At 43.7% G+C, this 21,411-nt stretch overlaps 1 protein-coding gene across 3 annotated transcripts in view; it reads right to left on the bottom strand.

Moving 5' to 3' along the window:
* Eif4g3 (eukaryotic translation initiation factor 4 gamma 3) overlaps positions 1-21,400 on the bottom strand; it is a 219,345-nt gene extending 197,945 nt beyond the window's left edge. For all 3 annotated transcript variants that reach the window (XM_055610875.1, XM_055610877.1, XM_055610876.1), the window contains exon 1: positions 21,313-21,400. The gene's annotated coding sequence lies outside the window, so the exon portion shown is untranslated. The remainder of the gene's footprint in view (positions 1-21,312) is intronic.
* Positions 21,401-21,411: the final 11 nt, after the last annotated feature.

The following is a 21,411-nucleotide window of genomic DNA, read 5'->3' as shown; positions in this document are numbered from 1 at the left end:
CACATGAGAAATATGTAAACAAATGTAATTGTTAAAAACTACTAATATGGTTTGCCTGAATACTTACTTATTTGAAGAAGAAAGAAGTTACTACAGAAATAAAAGCCAAATAGAAGTTAAAAAAACAGTAAGTTAATATTTAACTAATTAATGAAATTGTTTTGCCTCCTTCCTTTTTACTGTAGTCACTTTTAAAGTAGAATGTCAGGGTTAGGAGATTTAGCTCAGTGGTAGAGCACTTGCCTAGCAAGTGCAAGGCCCTGGGTTCAGTCCTCAGCTCTGGGGAAAAAAAAAAAGGGGAACTAATAAAGTAGAATGTCTGTCTACACAGGCAGTCCTGTGTCTAGAGTGGAAAAGGCACAAGACAAAAACCTTAGCTCAGTGTACTCTGCACTTGGCCCATAGGTACAAACCAACACTGTCAAAAGGTAAGGATGACAGCTATGAGGTCCCACTGTCGGTTTTCTTTCTCTTTCTTTCTTCTTCCTTTCTTTCTTTCTTCCTTTCATTTTTTGTTTGTTTGTTGTTTTGATTTTGGTTGGAGTTTACTCTGTAGACCAGGATAGCTTTGAACTCAAGAGATTTGTCTGCCTCTGACTCCCAAGTGCTGGGACTATAGGCAATGGGCAACAGTTTTGGTTTCCCTGTATGGCCTTGGCTGTTCTGGACGCACTTTGTAGACCCTCCTGCCTCTGCCTGGGATTACCATGTCCGGCAGTGCCAGGTCTTTTAAAGCTGTACTAAACATACATCATTTTACAAATGAATGTATTCCTGGGAAAGAAATTCTGAAGCCAGGCAGACACAGTGCTGTGCCTCTAACCCAGCACTCAAGAGAAAGTAGGGTAAGTGCCTGAGGCCAGAATGTACAGTGAGAGCTCAAAGCAAGAAAATATTCCCTTCAGCAGCACACATACTAAAACTGGAATGATACAATACCTTGCTTGCATGGCCCCTGTACAAGGATAACACACAAATTACGTATTTTTCCATTATCATGCACAGTCAATAAACAGTTTTATTCTCTTGGGGGAAAGTGTCTATTTTTCAAATGACTTCCACTGTGAAAATGCACTTGGGAAGCTGAGCAAATAGCGTCCGATATGGGGCCAGCCTAGCCACGTGCTGAGCTCCAGGACAATCTGGGCTATGGAGTAAGACCTCACCTCCAAATAAAACAGAACAAAATCCAGATTTCAGGTTGGCGATACAGCTCGATGCTCTGTGAATGGGTCAAGTCCCAAACATATTCCACAAGTGCTGCTAGTCTATAGCCTGCTGCAGAGAGGACATACAAAGAAATGCCTTTAGAAACAAAGCGCTTTCAGCCAGGCACAGCGGCGCACGCCTGTAATCCCAGCACTCAGGGAGGCAGAGGCAGGTGTACCTCTGAGTTGGAGGCCAGCCTGGTCTACAAAGCAAGTTTGGAACAGCCAAGGCTATACAGATAAACGCTGTCTCAGAATAAAAAAAAGGGGGGATGAGGTTTAACACTCCAAATATCAATTTATTTAGAAGATGCAGAGGAAGAAAATAAAATACAGAACCATACTTGAAGGAAGACTTTAACCCAGCATAGTCTCTAACTCCTTTTGTAGACAAGGGTGACCCTGAACTCCTGACCTTCCTACCTATCTTCCCCAGGAGTATACTGCCACAACCAATAGACATGGTGCTAGGGTTCAAACTCAGGCAAGCATTCCAGCAATAAGCTACATTTCCAGCCCTTCACATTATTTTTACATTTGCAAGTCAGGAGAGTGAAGAGAGTAATTTGGGTAGTTAATTCCCAAAGTACAACTTTCTGCTTTAAACATTGTGGGTAAAAATCCCCTATGAGGGAAATTAACCACTCTGATGAATTCAAATGCATACTACAGGGGTTGGGGCAATGGCAGACAGAGCATCTATGGAATAAACAACCAGGCCTGGCCATGCACATTTATAACTGCAGCCCAGGGAGGTGAGAGGTAGGCAGACCCCCAGAGTCCAGCTAATCGGTGAGAGCAGGTCTGGTCACAGAGCCTGTCTCAGAAGGTAAGGTGAAAGTGACACATCTCTGGCCTCTTACATGCATTCACATACAAATACATAGTGAGGTGCAGGTGCCCTAGAAAGAAACACCCACTAACACCCCTGTAAACAACGCTAACAAAACCTGCACACATGGCTCCGTGTGTAAGAGCACTTAGTGGTCATCCAGAAGACCAGAGTTTCAGGCAGCCCAGCACCTACACAGACCATCGATCAGGGTGAGGTGGCACATCAGCACTCGGGAGACAGAGGCAGGAAGCTCTCTGCAGTGAGTTCTAGGGCATCCTGGTCTACACAGCAAGTTCTAGGAAAGCCAAAGCTGTATAGTAACACCCTGTCTCCAAAAAGATAAATAGTAAGTAGTTAGACTGACAGATAGATTGATAGATCTATTTATTGCTCTACCAATAGATGGGTGGGTGGGTGGGTGGATAGATGGATGGGTGCTGGACTGATAAGATGGCTCAGGAGATAGAGGTGCTTGACACAGCCTGAGTTCCATCCTGGAGCACATGGTGGGAGAACAGACTCTTGCTGGTTGTACTCAATCTCACACATGCGTGATGGCATATTATAGAGGTAAGTTAATTCACAAATGGCTGTTCTGATCACATCCAAAGACCTTCTGTGTGAGCCAGCTGGAATACAAATATGCCTTTAATCCAGGAAACAGAGGCAATCAGATCTTCGTTCAAGGCCAGGTATAGAGTAAGTTTCAGGTAAAGAAAAGCTTAGGTTCCAGTCAAGGTGGTATACACCTTTAATCCCGAACAATGAAGGCACAGTTAGCTTATAGAAGGAAGCACCCATGTTTGAAAGTGATGCTTAATTTACTGGCAGAAACAGTGATAAATCAGAGAAAGACATGACAGAATAGGATACACCCAACTCATGAGAAGAGAGATGAGGTAAGGGAAGCTACTTAAGGAGCAACACAGAGAATGAGAGAAAAGAGGCAGTTTTACCAGGGCAGAAATAGAGAGACAGGTTGCAGAGACAGAACTCAGGTGAAGCCTGAAGGAGCCAGAAAATGAGAAGGAGCCAGGTTAGAACAGATTTGCTAGAGTTAGTTTGAGGCCAACCAGAGCAATTCAGAGGAAGAGAGAGAAGCCAGACTGAATAAGTTAGCTAAGAGAAAAGGAAATGGAGCCAGAACAGCTGAGTTGAGCCAGTCAGCCCAGAGCTCAGAAAAAACAAGGGTGAGTTTATTTAGCAGTAAGTCTCAAAGGCTGAAAATATTCTAGGCCTAGATTGTATGGAGGATAGAAGCTTCCAGGACTAGATGAGGTTAAGCAGACGGAGGCAGTAAGCCACCAAGACAATTGAAACAGTTGAATAAAAGTTCCTTTTACAGTATACCTAAGTCCACATAAGTGAATGCGTACACACACAAGAAAAGAACAATGATTTCCCTCTCCTCAAGTATTTAACAGCAAAATGGCTATACAAATTACTGTTTCTGCAAACAATAAGAACTGTTAACAACATCACGCTTTTGCTGCCCAAAGATGATGCTAAAGAACAAACAAGCTACCTTATACTCTCTCAGAATTCCAAGGATAAGAATTCAAGTAGAAGGCTGGGTGGGGATGACAGACACCTTTAATCCCAGCACTCAGGAGGCAGAGGCAGAGGCAGGAGTTGTTCAAGGCCAGCCTGGTCTACAGCATAAGTGCCAGAATAGCTAGGGCTATCCTGTCTTAAAAATACAAAAAAAAAAAAAAAAAAAAAAAAGTAAAGAAAAAGAATTCAAGTAGAAGGTGGGCGGTAGTGGCGCAAGCCTTTAATCCCAGAACCTGTCTTGAAAAAGAGAGAGAGAGAATATTCAAGTAGAAGCAGGATGTGGTAAGGCACATCTTTAATCTGGGAGGCATCTTTAATGCCAGAAAGTGAAGCTTTTCCTGGAGGGTGGCTGGTCAATGGAACCTGTGCAGACCTGCAGGGTCACCTCCCAGCACCGCAGAGACAAGCTGAGCAACAGGACAGTAATCATGGGCTCTCTCTCTAAAGAAAACACACACGAACCCAGCACGATACAAACAAATAGCTAAACACAAGAGCACTCTTCCTTAAGACTAAACAACAAATACAGAAAGAAACGGGGGGGGGGGGGGGAAGAGAGTCACAATCAAGCAACAGTACTCTAAGCATGAAGACGGGGTCACAGGAAAAACAACATCTGCAATCCTGAGGTGTCTCCCACAGGGCCCAGAGGCTGGCAGGCAGATTCGGCAGCAGCAAGTCTCACACACAGCACTTAACCAACTAACTGCCACCACACTGCAGACACTGAGCAGGAGTGCCTCACCTCTCATGAGAAAACACTAACGGGAGAAACCAAGGGGCATTCTAAAAAGTAACTTACTGATAACAGTCCTAAGAGTCAAGGTCAGGGCTCCAGGCACAGTGAGGTGGTAGTACAGGTGCCTGGCATGTGATACCTGGAGCCCAATTCCCAAGCACCACAACAAAATTAAAATGTGGCCAGTGGTCATTGCAAAAGCACACCTCTAATCCCAGTACTCGGAATGCAGAGGCAGGTGGATCTCTGTGAGTTCAAGGTCAGCCTGGCCCACAGAACGAGTTCCAACCAGCCAAGACTACACAGAGAAACCCAGACTTGAAGAAACCAAAATATGAATATATCAACAGTACCAGCCAGGCAGTGGTGGCACACGCCTTTAATATCAGCTCTTGGGAGGCAGAAGCAGGGGGATCTGTGAATTTGAGGCCAGCCTGGTCTTACAGAGTCCAGGACAGCCACAGTATACAGAGAAACCCTGTTTCAAAACACAAAACAACAACAAAAAAAGGAGTCAACAATACCAACATTATGAAAGCTAAAACTGAGTAAGTAAACACAAGAGAGGAAACTGAAGAAACTGAAAGCTGCTGGTATTGGCCTGGAATCCCAACTACTGAGGCAGGAAGATCACAAGTCCAAGACCTTAGCAGGACTGAATCTTTGAGGCCTAACTATCATGAACCATGACATGGCAGAGGGATCTGAAAATCATCCTCTGCTATACTAAGCTTGAAGCCAGTCCAGGATACAAGAGATTCTGTCTCAAAAGTAACAACAACAAAAGCTTATGGAGGTCGGAGGGGTCCACTGGACAGCATCTCTCCCAGAGGATTTACAGGAAAGTAACAGTTGGGGGGAGGGGCACACTTCAGTGATGTGGTCACCGGTGAAGTGCAGATGCCCCTAGAAGCAGACACCCACTAAGCCCCTGTAAAAAGCCTCTAGCAAGCACCTGCACACATGGCTCAGTGCTTAAGAGACTTAATGGTCATCTAGAGGCCAGCAGCATGTCGGGCAGCCCAGATGTCTCTCGGCTCATAAGCAGCTGTTAACTCCTGCTTCACATTGTACCACCTGTCTATACATGAGTGTACACACACACACACCCCGACATAATTAATTTAAAATGGATCTTTCTCATCAGGTCATCAAAAGTTTGCCTCTAGGCAAAGGCACTTCCAGCAAGACTGACACCTGAATCCAATCCCTAGAACCTCATGGTGGAGAGAACCAACTCCTGCATATTGTCCTCTGACCCCCACATGTGTACTACAGCATTCACACAACCACATGCATGTACACACACAATAAACAATGTAAATAAAGACATGAAAGTAAAAGTGAACTGGATGAAGAGCAGGAAGGGACCAAAGGGAGGTGAGTATGAGCAAAAACATCATGTACATGTATGAAAATGGCAAAATGAAATCCATTCTATACACAGCTGACATGTTAGTAAAATGGGGGAAAGACTTAAAAAGCAGCTGAAGATAGCTCAGTGGTAAGCACCTGTAAGGCAGTGGGTTTCACTCCAGCTCCACAGTAGAGGGAGGACAACAAGACAGAAAATAGAAACAGAGGGAGGGAGCAGTCTGCAACAGAAAGAATGTTACTAGAAAAACTGGTAAAGACAGGATGGCTCAACAGGTAAAGCACTTTATGTCAAGCAAGTATGAGGACCTGAGCTCAAATTCTCAGAACCACACAACTGCCCTAGTGCTCCTACAGACAAGAGTTCCTGTCTCAAACAAGCTGGAAAGTGAGACCCCGAGGCTGTCTTCCAGCCTCCACGTGGACCATGGACGTGCATACCAGCACTCAAAATAAACATCACATATAAATATCCCAAAATTAAATTAATAAAATTAGCTCAATAGCTTTTATTTCTTTTATATATATGAGGGCTTGTCAGGAGCCATTCTGTTAAAGGAGCTCACTAGGCAGGTAGACCTTCTGGAAGGGGATCTGGTGTTTTGCAAGGTCTGTTCCATGACACACCCCAGAACTGCTTCCAGTCTCTGACACTCATTCTCTGTGCACTGCTGCATCTCTCTGTACTCTGGTCTGGTGTGAATTGTCATTTTCTGGGTATTTACACACTCTGATTGAATAAACTTCCTATGGGAGCGTAATGAAGATGTACTGCTGCTCAGATGAATTCATTCCTGATTATAAGATTACTGATTTGATTCAAACAATTTTAAAAGTTAAATTGTTTTAGAACTTCTAAAACAACTTTAGAAAGTTTATTATGGCTATAATAAATACCCAAGATGCCTCACTAGGAGACAGGCTTGAGACAGATTTGTGTCTTCAAGATAAGCCTTCATTAGGAGTCCTGGTATACACATTAAATATAAGTAAGTTGGTGTAAACGTCTCATGAACTCCAATTATAATGGGACTACCACGCAATGTCTAATTAAATACAAACTTTGATGTCATTATATAAAAACTTCTGTTCTAATTCCTTATACCTTGCCACCTTATAGCATTATATACTGTCATTTTAAATTTATTTTGTTTCTTAGAATGAAAGACAGATAAAATTATTGTCCTGAACTCACTATACAGATAGCTAAAAAAAGGTGTAGCCAAGTGAGTCTTAATTGAAAAGATATATATCCTTGTAACCTTTAGACCCTGTTAAAACTTTAGGCCTTGTCACCCTTCGCCACTCTGAACTCACTATAAACTTAGGTAATGAATACATAGATAAAAAATAGTTTTAAAACATGTAACCTGTTGTATTTCAGAATTCATCTGTTTTTGTGATTAACTGTCTTTTTGACTATGAAGTAATTCCTTTTCTGGGAGCTTTCTCTCAGAGGTAGAAAGGCTATACAATAAACGGTGGCACACACATGGAACACCAATGGCCGAAGGCCAGTGGTAGAAGCCCATTGAATGAAAGCTGGCTGGAATTCAATTCATCCATGAGTTGTAAATATGTACTTAGATATGTGTTTATATGTAAATATGTACATCTTTCTGGTTTTTGTTCATTACATGAGTGTATGTCAATTGTCTGTAAGGAGTTCCTTTTGTATTGTCCATTGAATGTGTGTATGAATATGTACAAGTCTATATGTCTGATTGTCTATGTGACATATGGGCTGATACTATGGAACTGGAAGCCTAAAGCTGCTGCAGTTTCTGCAGAAGGGACGCTAGCAGAAATCAACACCATCGTTGTATGTAAGCTTATGGGAATGCATTGAAGTTAAAGTTCTTAACTTCATCCACCTTAAGCATGTGTACGTGAATGGTCTATGCTTATTTTCTCGTACTTTTTATTTTTCTTACTGATCTACAAACAAGTTAACAGCAATTCAGGATCTAACTATCAGCCTAGGGCAAACAAAAAAGTTTACTTTAGCCCGTGGAGGTCTCTGAAGTAGCCTGCCCCTGTGGAGGAGCTAATCTCAGATCCCTTGCAGATTTGGCTAGAAGCCGTTTTCAGTCCTAACTGGAGCAAAAAAGGTAACCAGTTAGTTTTCCTCCTCAGTAGCAGTGTAGCCAGTCCCTAGACCTAGAGAAGGAATCCTGGGCGCCCTCCCCTATTTCTTTTTCTTTCAATCATCTTTTGTGCTCGGGTGCTTGAGCCATCAGCGATCCAAGAGATAAAGTGAACAGGAAAACTCCGCATCCTGTCCTAGATCCTACCATGTATCCTAGAACCTTGCTAAAGCAAAGAGACACTTTGGCAATCCGACCCTAGAAGAAGACCTTAACAAGGACTTTGAAAGAATGCCTGCAGGCCAGAAAAGAGCATCAGATCCCATCATACATAATTGTGAGGACCGTGTGGTTGTTGGGAATTAAACTCGGGACGTCTGGACTGCTAAGCCACCTCTTCAGCCCCTCAACAGTTCCTTTTAAAAGCACCACAAGAACATCCTATTTAAGTTCACATGCTAATGCCACAGACCTTTTTAACTTGAAAAAATTACATAAATGATTAAATGCAAATTATTGGACAAAGGGCTATCGCACAAGGCATTTCAATAGCACATCTAGAAATAGCCATGAAGCCTTCTAATTTTCGAAGATCTAAACAGATACTATGTGGGGTAACCATAGCATTTGCCATCCAAATCAGGAGCATAACAGAAAAGGGAGGCTACCCAATTAGGTAGTTGTGAATGTAACAAGAGCTCTCAGATCACTAAAGATTTACATAAAGGAGATGCTTAAACAAGAAGCCCTTTCCTCTCTAAGCCTCTGAAGCAAAGGGAAGATGGAGGCAGAAAGCTGAATCCAAAACCCCCAAAATTTCCTTCCAACTTAAAAATGACAGCTCAAGGGCTGGAAGACACTCCAGTGGTTAGGAGTACTGCTGCTCTTGTCGAGGTCTGGGTTCAATGCCATCATCCACAGGATGGCTCATCACCATCCTAAATCCACTTCCAGGAGATCTGACACCCTTTTTGGCCCTCCAAGAACACCAGGCATTCATGGTGCACAGACACTGGTACAGGCAAAACACTCATACACATAAAATACAAATAAGTAAAAATAAATAAATAAATAAAAACAGCTCATAGGACTCTTCAAATACACTCTTCAAACACTTTTGTTGTTGGTAAAGTTATTCAAACACACATTTTTAAGTCTTCTAAGTGCTGAGGTGTGGTGCAGTTAGATGTCTGGACCTTTATGATTGCATACAAATATGTATCTTCACTTTTTCTTATTTGGATGTGTGTATGCATAAGCCACATGTCATGCGCACTCAGACACCAGAAGAGGATGTGGAATCCACCAGAGCTGGAATGAAGGACCCTCTTGACCACTAAGCTAACCCTCTGTAACTGTTATTTTGTTTTGTTGTTTGTTTTTTTGAGACAGGGTTTCTCTGTGTAGCCTTGGCTGTCCTGAACTTTCTTTGTAGACGAGGCTGGACTCACAGTCACAGAGATCTGCCTGCCTCTGCCTCCAGAGTGCTGGGATTACAGATGTGCGCCACTGTGCCTGGCTTTTTTTTCTTCTTTTTTTTTTTTAAAGGAAAATCACCGACTGACTGTCCATGCCAACTAACACTCAGCTTCAAACACACTCAGCCACTCAGCACAACATGATGGGTCTATGCTAAGGTCAAGTGCTCATGTCAGCTTTAGAAACTGCAGTTACCTCAGGAAGGTGAACTGGTTCCAAATTCTATTTCTGAAAGATCAACAATGTAGTAATGAGACCATCAGCTGCCTCGATTAAGCCTCAAGAATTCACCAATTTTAATCATTAGCTACTTGATGGCATTAAAATTCTGCAGAGGTTAATGAAGATCCACTTCCTCTGCATATATTAATGAGACTTACTAAAAAGCAGACATAATCTTGCTGCTCTAATATTTAGATTTCAAGTCATGGAAGTTTTGTTTTGTGTGTGGAAAATCTGACTTACATGAAACCCATATAAGTTTTATTAAACTCACAAGGTTATTAAAATACCTCTTTCTTCGAGAGAGCATCTATTCGTAGTCCTGATCGATTTCAGGCTGTGTAGACCAGGCTGGCCTTCAACTCAACACTCACCTGCCTCTACCTGTTTCCTGAGTGCACACACAAAGTTAAAATGTGGAAAAACTAAATATGAGAAAGTCTCTGAAATTCTTGTATTTGACAGAAGCCTTAAATTCAAAATGTAGAAAAAACTAAAAACTCAAGGGGGCTAGAGAAATGACTCACCAGTTAAAAGTAGGTGTTTCTTGCTCTTCCAGGAACCAGAATTCTGTTCCTGGGAGTCAGGTGGTTCATAAAACCACCTGAACTCTTCCTCCAGGTGATCTGACACCCTCCTCTGGCTTCCTCAGGTACATACACACAGAATTAAAAATAAAATAAAACTTGGGCTGGAGAGATGGCTCAGAAGTCAAGAGTACTGGCTGTTTCTTCCAGAGGTTCTGAATTCAAATCCCAGCAACCATATGGTGGCTCATAACCATCTATAGTGAGATCTGGTGTGCAGGCAGAATGCTGTATAAATAATAAATAAATCTTAAAAAAAAATAAAAAAGTAAAATAAAAGCTTTTAAAAGCAGAGGGTGGGTTGGGGGCGGGAGTGGCATACACCTGTGATCCCAGCACTCAGGGAGGCAGAGGCAGGCAGATCTCTGTGAGCTCAAGGCCAGCCTGGTCTACAAAGACAGTCCAGGACAGGCTACACAGAGAAACCCTGTCTCAAAAAAACAAAAAATAAAATATTTTTTTTTAAAAAGTAAAGGGTGACCCACACCTGTACTCCTAGCTCTTAGAAGGCTAAGGAGAGTACCTCAAATTCTAGGCCAGTGTAGGATGCAGGGGAGCGTGGGAAAGGGGAAAAGAAAAAAGCTGGTGTGGTATTGATTAAGAATGGCTTGCCTGGGGCTGGAGAGATGGCTCACAAGTTAAAAGCACTGGCTGTACTTCCAAACCAAAGGTCCTGAGTTCAATTCCCAGCAACCACATGGTGACTCATAACCATCTATAATAAGATCTGGAGACCTCTTCTGGTGTGCAGGCACACATCCAGACAGAATACAATACAAATAATAAATAATAAACATAGTATTTAACAAAAAAAAAAAAAATGGCTGCTTAAAACTGGGCATGGTGGCACACGCCTATAATCCCAGCACTCAGGAGCAGAGGCAGGCGGATCACTATTAGTTCGAGGCCAGCCTGGTGTACAAAGTGAGTCCAGGACAGTCAAGGCTACACAGAGAAACACCGTCTTAGAACAAAAAAAGAAAAAGAAAGAAAGAAAACAAAGAATGGCTGCCTGAGGTAGACTTCTTTTGAACTGCTTCTCCAGCACCATGTCGGTCTGTGTGCCGCCATGCTCCCCGCCATGTTGATAGGGACTAACGCCCTGAAACTGTAGGCAAGCTCTAATTCAATGTTTTCCCTTATAAAAGCTGCCATGATTGTGGTGTCTCTTCACAGCAACAGAACACTAAGACAACTGGGTAAAACACACAAACAGATCATTTCTAACAAATAACAAATGCCCAATACAACAAGAAATGATGTTCATGTTTATTTGCCACTGGGGAAATGCAAATCAAAACCACAATGAAAATACACTGCACAGCCAGGGGGAAGACCTGCAGAGAAGTGACAACAAAAACAAACTGCAACCCTCACATAGTTACAATATAACAATGCAGATACCCAGGGAAACTGCCCATTCCTCAAAATTGGAACCAAAGTTACCTCAGGGAACTCAGCAACTATACTACTGGTGTATACCCATGAGAAGCCTAAGCAGACTTTTTGGCTATTCATTATTCAATAGCCAAATGGCTCAAACAACCCAAATATCTACCAGCTGGAAAACAGGTAAAGAAGATGGGCGTGCAGAGTATCACTCAGTGACAGCAAAGAGGTCAAATAATGGTACATGCTCCAACACAGATAAACTTGGAAAGTGTCATACCAAGAGACACATACAAGATAATTCATTTCATTCCTTACATATATAGGAAGTCCAGAAATGGGCAAATATATATAGGCAGAAGAATAACAGGTCAGTAAGAACTCAGGAAAACAGGAGGCCTAGTGAGCTGCTTCCTTTGGGAGTGATAAAATGTTCTAAGACTGCAGTGAGAGGACTAGAGAAATGGCTCAGTGGTGAAGAACATTTGTTGCTCCTGCAGAGAACCCAGGTTTTCTCCCCAGAACTCACATGGTGGCTTTCAGCCCAGTGTCACTCAAGTCCCGAGGGATCTGGAACCTCCTTCTGGCCTCCATGGGCACACCCACTGACACCTAAGGAAACTTGTTTCCTTGGCTGAACAACTTTCAGATGATTGATTGTGAATGTCTCAAGGCTACTGACTGTAGTCTCTAAATGAGTGATTCCTATGGCATGTCCCTTAGACCTTAAAACTGAATATAAGCCCAGTGGGGGTACACACCTTGAATCCTGGCACTCAAGAAACAGAACCAGGGAGGTCTCTGAGTCTGAGGCCAGATTAGTGTATGTAGCAAGTTCCAGGCCAGAGAGGGGTACACACTATAAAACTGAGGGAGGCAACATGGCAGCTCAGTGGGTAAAGATGCTTGCCATGCAGGCCTGGCCACCAGTTCAATCCCCAGAACCCAGACAAAGGCACAAGGAAAGGAAACAACTCCTGAAGTTGTCCTTTGGCACACACACAAACATGCACACATAGATCTACACAAGTTTTTTTAATAAGAGGAGGTGGTTGGGCAATACTGACGTCACTGCTATTATTAACACTTGATACTCTTGAAGAATTAGGTACCAGCACCTATGTTAGGCAAGTCTCAACTACCTGTTCAGCTTTATTGGACTCAAAGTCCAGTTCTGGTATTTGCACACAAATGCATATACCTACAAGATACAAACACACACATACACACACCAATTATTTTTAAATTGTGGGTTAGGGAGATGGCATCATGATTAAAAGCATGAGGATCAGGGGCATAGGAGAAGAGGGAGGAAGGGTAGGACTGGGAGGAGACAAGGGAGAGGGCGACAGCCGGGAAACAAAGGGATAAATTGTAATAAATAATAAATTTAAAAAAAAAATTTAAAGCATGATGATCTGAACTCAAGTACCTGGAAGCCACATAAGAAGCAAAAATAGTCACATGCACACAGACACAAAGCCACAAACAGTCACATTGAAGAGTGTAACCCCAGTGCTGTGGGGAACAAAGCAAGAGGATTGCTGTGACTTTTCTGTCACCAGCTTAGCTCCAGGTATGAGAGCCTGTCTCAAGAGGATGACGACAAGCCAGACAGCCAACATCTTTCTCTGGTTTCCATGTGTGCACAGGTTCACACATATTAACACACGCACTGCAAAAAAAGTTAAGCTGTCTCAAACCCTGGGGATGGCATATGGTGTACTAGTAAACCCTTGCCCAGCAATGCAAGGCCCTGAGTTGATCTCTAACATGGAAGCGTAGAGAGGATCAATATGCTGAACCAGGTGAACCCTAACATACTCATTCCAAGCCGCTCAGACCTAGATCCGTTTCTCAAGCATCCCAGAATCCGGTGCTCCTCACAGTACCCTTAGGGCCCAGTACACCCTGTGCTTGTTTCACAGTGGTCCCTACTCTTAATTCATTCCCCCCTGCACCTAGATCCTGACCTCTTTTTCTTTACACTCACCTTTGCATTCAAGTTGTTTGTTTTCTGGTGGTAGTGGTGGTAGTGGTGGTGGTGGTGGTGGTGATGTGATGGTGGTGGTGCTTTTTGAGGTGTCTCATGTAGCCCAAACAGGCTTTCTACTTACTAGGTAGACAAGATTCACTTTGAACTTCTAATCCTCCATGTCTACCTCCCACACAGAGCTTGCAAGTTTGTTTTCTATTTTTAAAAATTATTTATTTGCTGCATGGGTATGTACATGCATGTGCACAAGACCAAGAAGTGAAAAGACAGGTGTGGAAGTCAGTTCTTCACCACATGAGACCAACTCAGATGTGGTCTGACAGCAAGTGCCACCTCCCTCTCCAATCTGGCCAGTCCTCAAGTTTCTTCTACACTATTTTCAAGGGCCTAGCAAAAAGACAGGTGGTGCCTCACCCTTTCTTACAAGATTCCTTTCTATCCTCAAAGTTCGATTCTCAAGAGTTTAAAGCTGCTAATTTTCTAATTCCACCTAGTGTTACCCCGTCATTTAAAACTTCTCTCTGTACCCACCACAGTCCTGATTCCCTAACTCACTAGGTCCCTTGAAAGTTTTCCCTCCTCTCAGCAGTAACACTTCCTGAAACCAAGTTATAAAATCAAGGAGAAGCTGGTCATGGTGGCTAGAGGCTGGGACATGAGGATCACCATGAGTTTGAAGCCAAAAACCTAAACTACATATCAAAATCCTATTTCAACAATACCAAAAAAGAAGCTGGGCATGGTGGCACAAGCCTTTTTAATCCCATCACTTGGGAGGCAGAGACAAGCAGATCTCTGTGAGTTTGAGGCCAGCCTGGTCTACATAGTGAGTGCCAGAATAGCCAGGGTTACACAGTAAGAACCTGTCTTGAAAAACAAAACATACATAAATAGAAAAATAGATAAAGACAGACAGTACAGAGAAAAAAAAAAGAAAAAATTTAAACTGTAGATAATTTGGCCTTATTTTCCAAAACAAAAACTAACAGAATTTGAGCCCACTAAAATTCAAATCCATACCAACCTGGGAGCTCAGCTCAGCAGCCAAGCACACATTAGTTAGCTCATCTGTGTACTGACTGACAGGATATGCAATCCTGAAACAAAAATATTAATAAAACACGGAGCACTAGGAGGGCAAAACCCCTTGGAATCCAGGTGTGGTGGCGCACATGGGAATCCCAGCACCTTGCAGAAGCTGACCCTATCCAAACCCAAACAGCAAAACCCTTCCAAATCTCAACCGTGCATTCATGGAATGGCAGGAAGTGTTTCCAAGCCAAAGTTTAGCATCACAGGGCGAAGGTGTTCTGAGACCAAGTGAAAAGACACACACATGTATTTTACTTTTACTCCCTTCTCTAATTTTTCAATTTTCTGCTAAAGCAAAGCACAATGACACTGTCTTTCATCCCAGCTCTGAGGAGGCAGAAGTAGCAGCTCTCTGTAAGTTTGAGGCCAGCCTGGTCTACACAGTACACTCCTAATGTCATTCCAGTATGACAAAGTCGTTTTCTTTCATCCAGCTACAGCTAGCTGTTGCTCCTGTGGCCTCTGTATGAGAGCCTAGTCCTCATCCCCATTATCTAAACCTCGAAGCCAAGTTAGCCACTGCAGGTTTGCAAACTGGGTCAGCACTATTCCATCCCAAAGGAAATCACTCAAGACTCTCAATTTAAACAGGTACCAGTGCAAAACAATTTCAGGATGACCTGAAATGCTGAAAGGGAATTACCGTGCCATGCACATCACCCCTAAAATTAAGTACTATTCTAGGTCCTGGCAAGTCCATGGTGAAAAAAGACAAGCGATACATCTGCCTCTGTAGCACTTAGATTCTAGCAAAAAACACTAACAACCTAAAAGTCGGGAAACAGTGGGCTAAAAAACACACAAAGAAGCTACTAGTTAATAAAGGTCACACTGACAAGTTTCAAAAGCACTTAAAATAGACTGGACTATCTCTGATTTCAGCTGAGGCTACAGGAGAGTAAAATGCTCCTGACTGGCAGCAAGCCAAAGAACTGCAAGTCATTTGAGAATTCCGAAGGCGCATGGGACCCTACGGCATTTCATCCTCGGCAATCTCAGTTGCGCTTCCCACTGCTGAAGCAATCCGCCTGGCTAATGACCAGGAAATCCTTTCTTACTGTATCGTATTAAATACCATCCCTACAGAAAAACAAGCCTCATCACAAGAGTTTATCCCAGAACTCGCTTTCCCGTACACCTCAGAATGAGCTAACTCTACCATGACCCCGAGGAACCTTATTACGGACCACAGCAACCTTCTATTATTCTCTCAAACCATGCCACAACCAATTTCAGTCTAAAGCATGACGTCACAGGCATTTCAGTCTCTGGCTAAATCTAGCAGAAAGCCCTGACCTAGAGGTTTCTTATATGAGCAAGCTATCTCTCTTTGGTTCCATGTTAGCATCCTTGGAAGACCAATAAGCAGCCACAGAAACATGTCACTATACACCAGACACACAAAGATGCCATTCATTGGTCCACATGAGCCCTGCCCTAGGCTTGGAATAGAAAAACACATCTCCCAAGTATATCTTCAAAACCCCAAAACCAGAATTCAAGGTCACTGGCCCCTTCACTTCAGAGAAAAGGAAAACAGAAGCTCCAAAGTATTTAACTTGACTATTCCAATGTAATACTTTTAAACTGTCCCTTGAGACAGACAAGGGAATCAGAAGTTCAAGGTCAACTTCAGCGACACAGAGGTTAGGGCCAGTCTGCCCTACAGGAGACCCTGTCTCAAAATTGGATGAGTAAGAGCAAACACAAACCCCGCCAAATTCAAACCCAGCACTTGTGAATATTATCAAGTTCAATCTTGTATTTTAAGGTTAACAAAATATTTAAAAGTCAAAGTCTAATATCAGAAGGGTAAAGGTCTTTTTTAAGATTTCTTTTATTATTTTATGTGTGCTGTGCATGTTTGTGCACGAGAACACGCAGTGCCTGTGGAGGTCACAAGAGAGCATGCGATCTCCTGGAACTGCGGCTATAGACAGTGGTGAGGCCCCAGTTGGGTGCCTCCAGGCTCCAAACAAGAGCAGTCAGTGCAGTCCATACTGAGGCACAGCTCGGGCCCCAAAAGGACAATGGTCTTCTAGGATAAAATGGGCACTCAGTGAAGGGGCGGTGAGGCACATACGCTCAGACGATCATGTAGAAGAAACTCTGAATCTCTAACAATTATAGTTTTCTTGGTACTTCTTCCCTAGCTCCCCACAACTTGGGAAGAGGCAGACATAAAAGCAAAAGCCAGCTGGTGGATTAATTCTTACTCACGGTTCTAACTTGCTCAAATGTTAAATCCTTCCAGGAAGCTCTCTGTCCTCAGACCAAGATTCAGGGCAGAGTGGTCACTGAATCTTACCGCAACTGTATCCTGTCTATTTGGCTGTTGGGACCAATCTCTCTGAGGACGAAGGTTATCTCAACCCTAGCCCTAGCACCACTCTGGTACAAAGTAGGTGATATGTAAATGAGTAAATTCATAAGATTAAACTGGAGCCCTCAGAAACGGGCAAAATATAGTCATTCTCTCTATCACATGTACAATACCATTGTCAATTTAAAGAGCCACTCTCAAGATTTACCAGAAACTTCAATATACGAAAGCAACGAGAGGTGGCTGAAACTCAAACCACCGCTCTGTAACCACCTAGGCCACCTAAGGCAGCTAACTAGGCACCTGGGCGCTCGCCCTCTCTATCCCCATTCTACATGGCTCCCTTTTTCCTACCTAGGAGGATCTGCCTTCAAAACTTTGTTTGGTTTGTCGTGGTTTGAGACAGGGTCTTACTGTGCAGCCCTGGCAGATGGGTCTCCAACTCAGAGATCTGCCTGCCTCTGCCTCCCAGCATTCAAGACTTGACACTTTCTTGATGGAATGAATGGCTTAGGAGCAAAGAGATGCTGGCCACCACAGCAGCATCAGAATCTCAGCTGCTAGCTATAATAGTGTCCGGCTGGAGGCCTGACTTATTCCTGAACAAGCAGAAACATGAGCTAGATCTATAGAGGGTCTCTGTGCGGTCAGGCTCAGTGAGGGGAAGGCAGCTCTGTCTCTAGCAGTATGTGGCTGTGAACTAATTAACACCCCGGAACCATGGTTGTGTTCTAGATCACATCATTCTCTCAAGCACAGCAGAACACTGGTTCTGCCTCCCAGCCGCACGTGAGGGCTGTACACCAGGCAGACTGAGACTGGTACCCAGCAGAGTGAGACAGTACTGCGGGCTTAGCCTCAGTCTGTCCATTAACACAGGTGACCTTGGAAATGCAACCATTGTCCCTGCATATCAGTTCCCTTGTCAGTTAAACAGACAACACCTACCTTAATAGAGGTCTGGAAAAATTAAATGGAACCCTGCATGTATGACTTCCAGAGCAGTAGATACTCAACAATGGATATTATTATCCAAATCTAGTTATCAGAGAGGGGGAAAAAAACGGAACATTTACGGGCTTCACCCCAGTAAAACCAGCTTAAAGTCAATGGAAGAGAAAAAAGAAAAAGAAAAAAAACAGGAACATTGCAAAGACAGAAAGAAAACTTACGACAGAGGAGCCAGAGACACAAGCCCTCTTCTGGTTAACACAGGTCTCTATGTGTTCTGTTCCTGGAAAGAACCTATTCTGTCTCACTTTCTTTACTGGCCACCCTAAATCAGTAAGACAACTCCCCAGAAGTATCAGCAGCTGAGAAAAAAAAAAAAAAAACACACCCAATGGGACCCCCCACCCCAAACACAAACACAGAGACTACTGTGTTCCTAACATCTGGCAAAAAAAAAAAACAAAAAAAACCAAAACTCTGTTCTGCTTAAATGGGCACCTAACTCAAGTTCATTTATCCAGAATTTTCTGAAAGGTGGGTATGCAACCTCAATCTAAAGACCTGGGATTTTAATGGGGGACCCAGTAAGGCCCTGAAAAACTTCAGCAGGACAGTTGCTGATCAAAACGTCAGTTATTTGGTTAGCCAGAAAAAGCCACTGTCAAGATCCTCAACAGAGCTGTCTTAATTTCAATGGAGAAGCTGAGCTGAGCACATCTCAAGACAAATATTCCCAAATTCACCAAGTACAAGCTTCCAGGTGGTTTCTGTTATGGAAACTCTCAGCATATTCTCTGTTTCATGTTAGGGCTTTTCTCCTTCCGGGCTCACTATCCCAGAGCCAGGAGCCATCCATTGACTCTTTGCTATCAATGTGGCCATTTCTCCTTCAACAGCCTCAACGGTTCTGCAGTGCAAAACTGATGACTCCTTAGAAACAGCTTCACATTGATGTTCAAATCCCTTGTTTTCAACACTTCATTTCAACTGACTCTTGAACACGAAGTACAAATGAAGGACACCTGAACAAGCAACGCCTTCCAATACATTTTCTAATACACTGCTTGAGCTAATTAACCTACAGCATTGCACCACGTATCTTTGAGGCAGTGGAGATAAGCAGCGGAAAGAGTCAACTCCAGCTCTGCACCCCAGCCCCAGGACTTCAATGGCACCAATTTACTGCACAATGGCGCTTGCATCAAACCCAAGTTCCCACATTCCTTCCAATTTAAAAGCGGAATTGCTTTACTTCAATCCATTTCTGACCTCTTCCATTACCACTGATGTGTTTGGAAAAGCCTGTCGCCTATGCTTCCTTTACTATCTAGACAAATGCTTAAGTTTTAGCAACGTAATCTTGCCGGGTGTAAAGGAGGAATTGTGGAATACATCAAGTGTAAAACGTCCGCTGCCATGACATGGGGCAAAATACAATTCAAAGCAACACGGTTGGATCCAACATTGCCAAGATGGGTTTAAAATTCTCTCCTCAGAAAAGAGCACCTTAAACACACTCATCTTTACCAACTGTGTCTCCTATTTTAAAAAACAGATAAAATCTAACTGGAAGCACTAGCCGCTACTTCCAAGTTGTAAGCAGCTTTGAGCTTTTCCAGTCCTTCAACTGAGCAGTGAAGAGAAAAAGCACACTGGGATACTCAGCAGTAACTTCACCAGGCACTGTCTCATACAACACTGTGACCCCTTTCTCGCTATTCTATATGTCCAAGAACACATACCACGTGCTTCCTCCGGTTCCACTCCCTAACAGCTTAGAGAGACACGTAATGAGTAACTCACTTGGTCCCAAGACAGAAACCTACAAGCACAGACCATCAAGAAAAACAACCCTAAAATTAGAAAGGAATTTGAACTAAGTATGAAGTGAAGCTAGGTAGACTGAAGCGACCCAATTCTACTCTGAAGCAGGCTGAACAGCCAAACCTCCTTCACAGGCCAGCAGCTACACATGTGGGTCAAAAGCAGCTGGGTTTTCCATGAACACTGAACATGGTCGGCAGTGATGGAGCTACCGAACAAAACTGCTCGGGGTCAAAACATTACGAAATCAGCACACGCTTCACAGTGAAAGGTGTGGACTAACAATACTTAAAGAACACAGGACACCTGACAGAAAACAAACAACGACCTGAGGTGACCCAGGAAGGGAAGTGTTTTTCCCTTCTCAAAGTAATCGATACAGACACAAATCAAACTAGACAGAAATGATCTGCAGCCCTCACCCCCGAACTCACTAGCTAGACACCACTACTGACTCCTAAAAGCCAAATACAGGGTGAAACAAAAGCAAAAACCACACAGCGCAGTGGATATGCAATAATCATTTGACTTTTTCACGAATACAAGGGATGTGGGGAGGAGGGGCGAATGATGAAATGTTATTCTCAGATAGGTAACAACACCTTGCTTGCCAGGTGGTCGTGTGGTGCACACCTTTTAAATCCCAGCATTCAGGGAGCCAGAGGCAGGCAAATCTCTGAGTGTGAGGCCAACCTGGTCTACAGTACAAGTTCCCAAGACAGGCAGAAACCCTGTCTCAAAACCCAAAAACAAAACAAAACAACAACAACAAAAACCACACCTTGCTGACATTCCATGGGAGCCATGAATTCAACGTTTTAGTCTGACTAAAACACCTGGTCACCAAAATTTTTCAATCAAAGCGCCCCAACTTCTCTATCATTAGACACATTCAAAACTAAGACGACTGGGGGGGGGGGGGGGTTGTCCTCAAACCCTACAGACATTACTAACGACCTTTAAAAAAAAAATTTATGCATACAGTCTTGGAAGACTTCTGAGGGTGCTGGGTAATGTGAGTTAACTTCCTCTTCCTTTAAAAAGGTCAAAGACAGGGAAGAGTCCAGTGTAACATTTCCTCCTTAGCCGGTTCCACCACAAACCACAACTCTAATTGATTTAAGAAAACAAAAAACAAAAAACAAAACAAAAAAAAAAAAACATTAAGCCAGGGAGAGTGCTTTTGGTACACTTCCACTATAGACTGACGACCCAACTTACCTCGGGAACGAGCTGATTCGTTTCGAACAGGAAATTTACCAATAAAGTTCACTATGTATTCTAAATAATAATTAGGGAGGCCACCAAGCCCGGCTGAAGGCAGGGCCTGCCAACAGTCGGAAAAGCCTTGCCTGCAGGGCTGGTCCCGGGCACCAACAAATTCTGACCAATAAAGGGGAGGGGGCAGCAAGGGCAGGGTTCCCCCGGATCCACAAGAGCTGCAGAGGCATGGCCCACTGGAGCTAGTGTTCACGATACCGCAGAGGGTCCCGGGGTTCCCAGCAATGCTGTCACCGGTGCACCCCGAAAGCTCGGGCCAAGCCCCGAGCAGAGCGGCTGCCCGTCCCTTCTTCCCTTGCTGGGCTGCGACGGCCAGGCAAGGAGGCTCCCACCAAGGGTCGCTCTGGACCGCTGGAAGGTGAAAAGGATACTGTTGGGGCGCCGGGGTCTGGAGGGCCCTGATGTTCGGGTGAGGAGGGGCCGCCGCTGCCGCTGCCGCTGCCGCCGCTGCTGCCGCCGCCGCCGCCGCT

Source organism: Psammomys obesus, unplaced genomic scaffold, assembly GCF_907164565.1.
Source record: "Psammomys obesus unplaced genomic scaffold, mPsaObe1.curated_primary_1811, whole genome shotgun sequence".
In the NCBI taxonomy this organism is placed as follows: Eukaryota; Metazoa; Chordata; class Mammalia; order Rodentia; family Muridae; genus Psammomys; species Psammomys obesus.
Note: the sequence above shows the minus strand (reverse complement) of the source record. Positions and strands in the feature narration are given on the sequence as shown.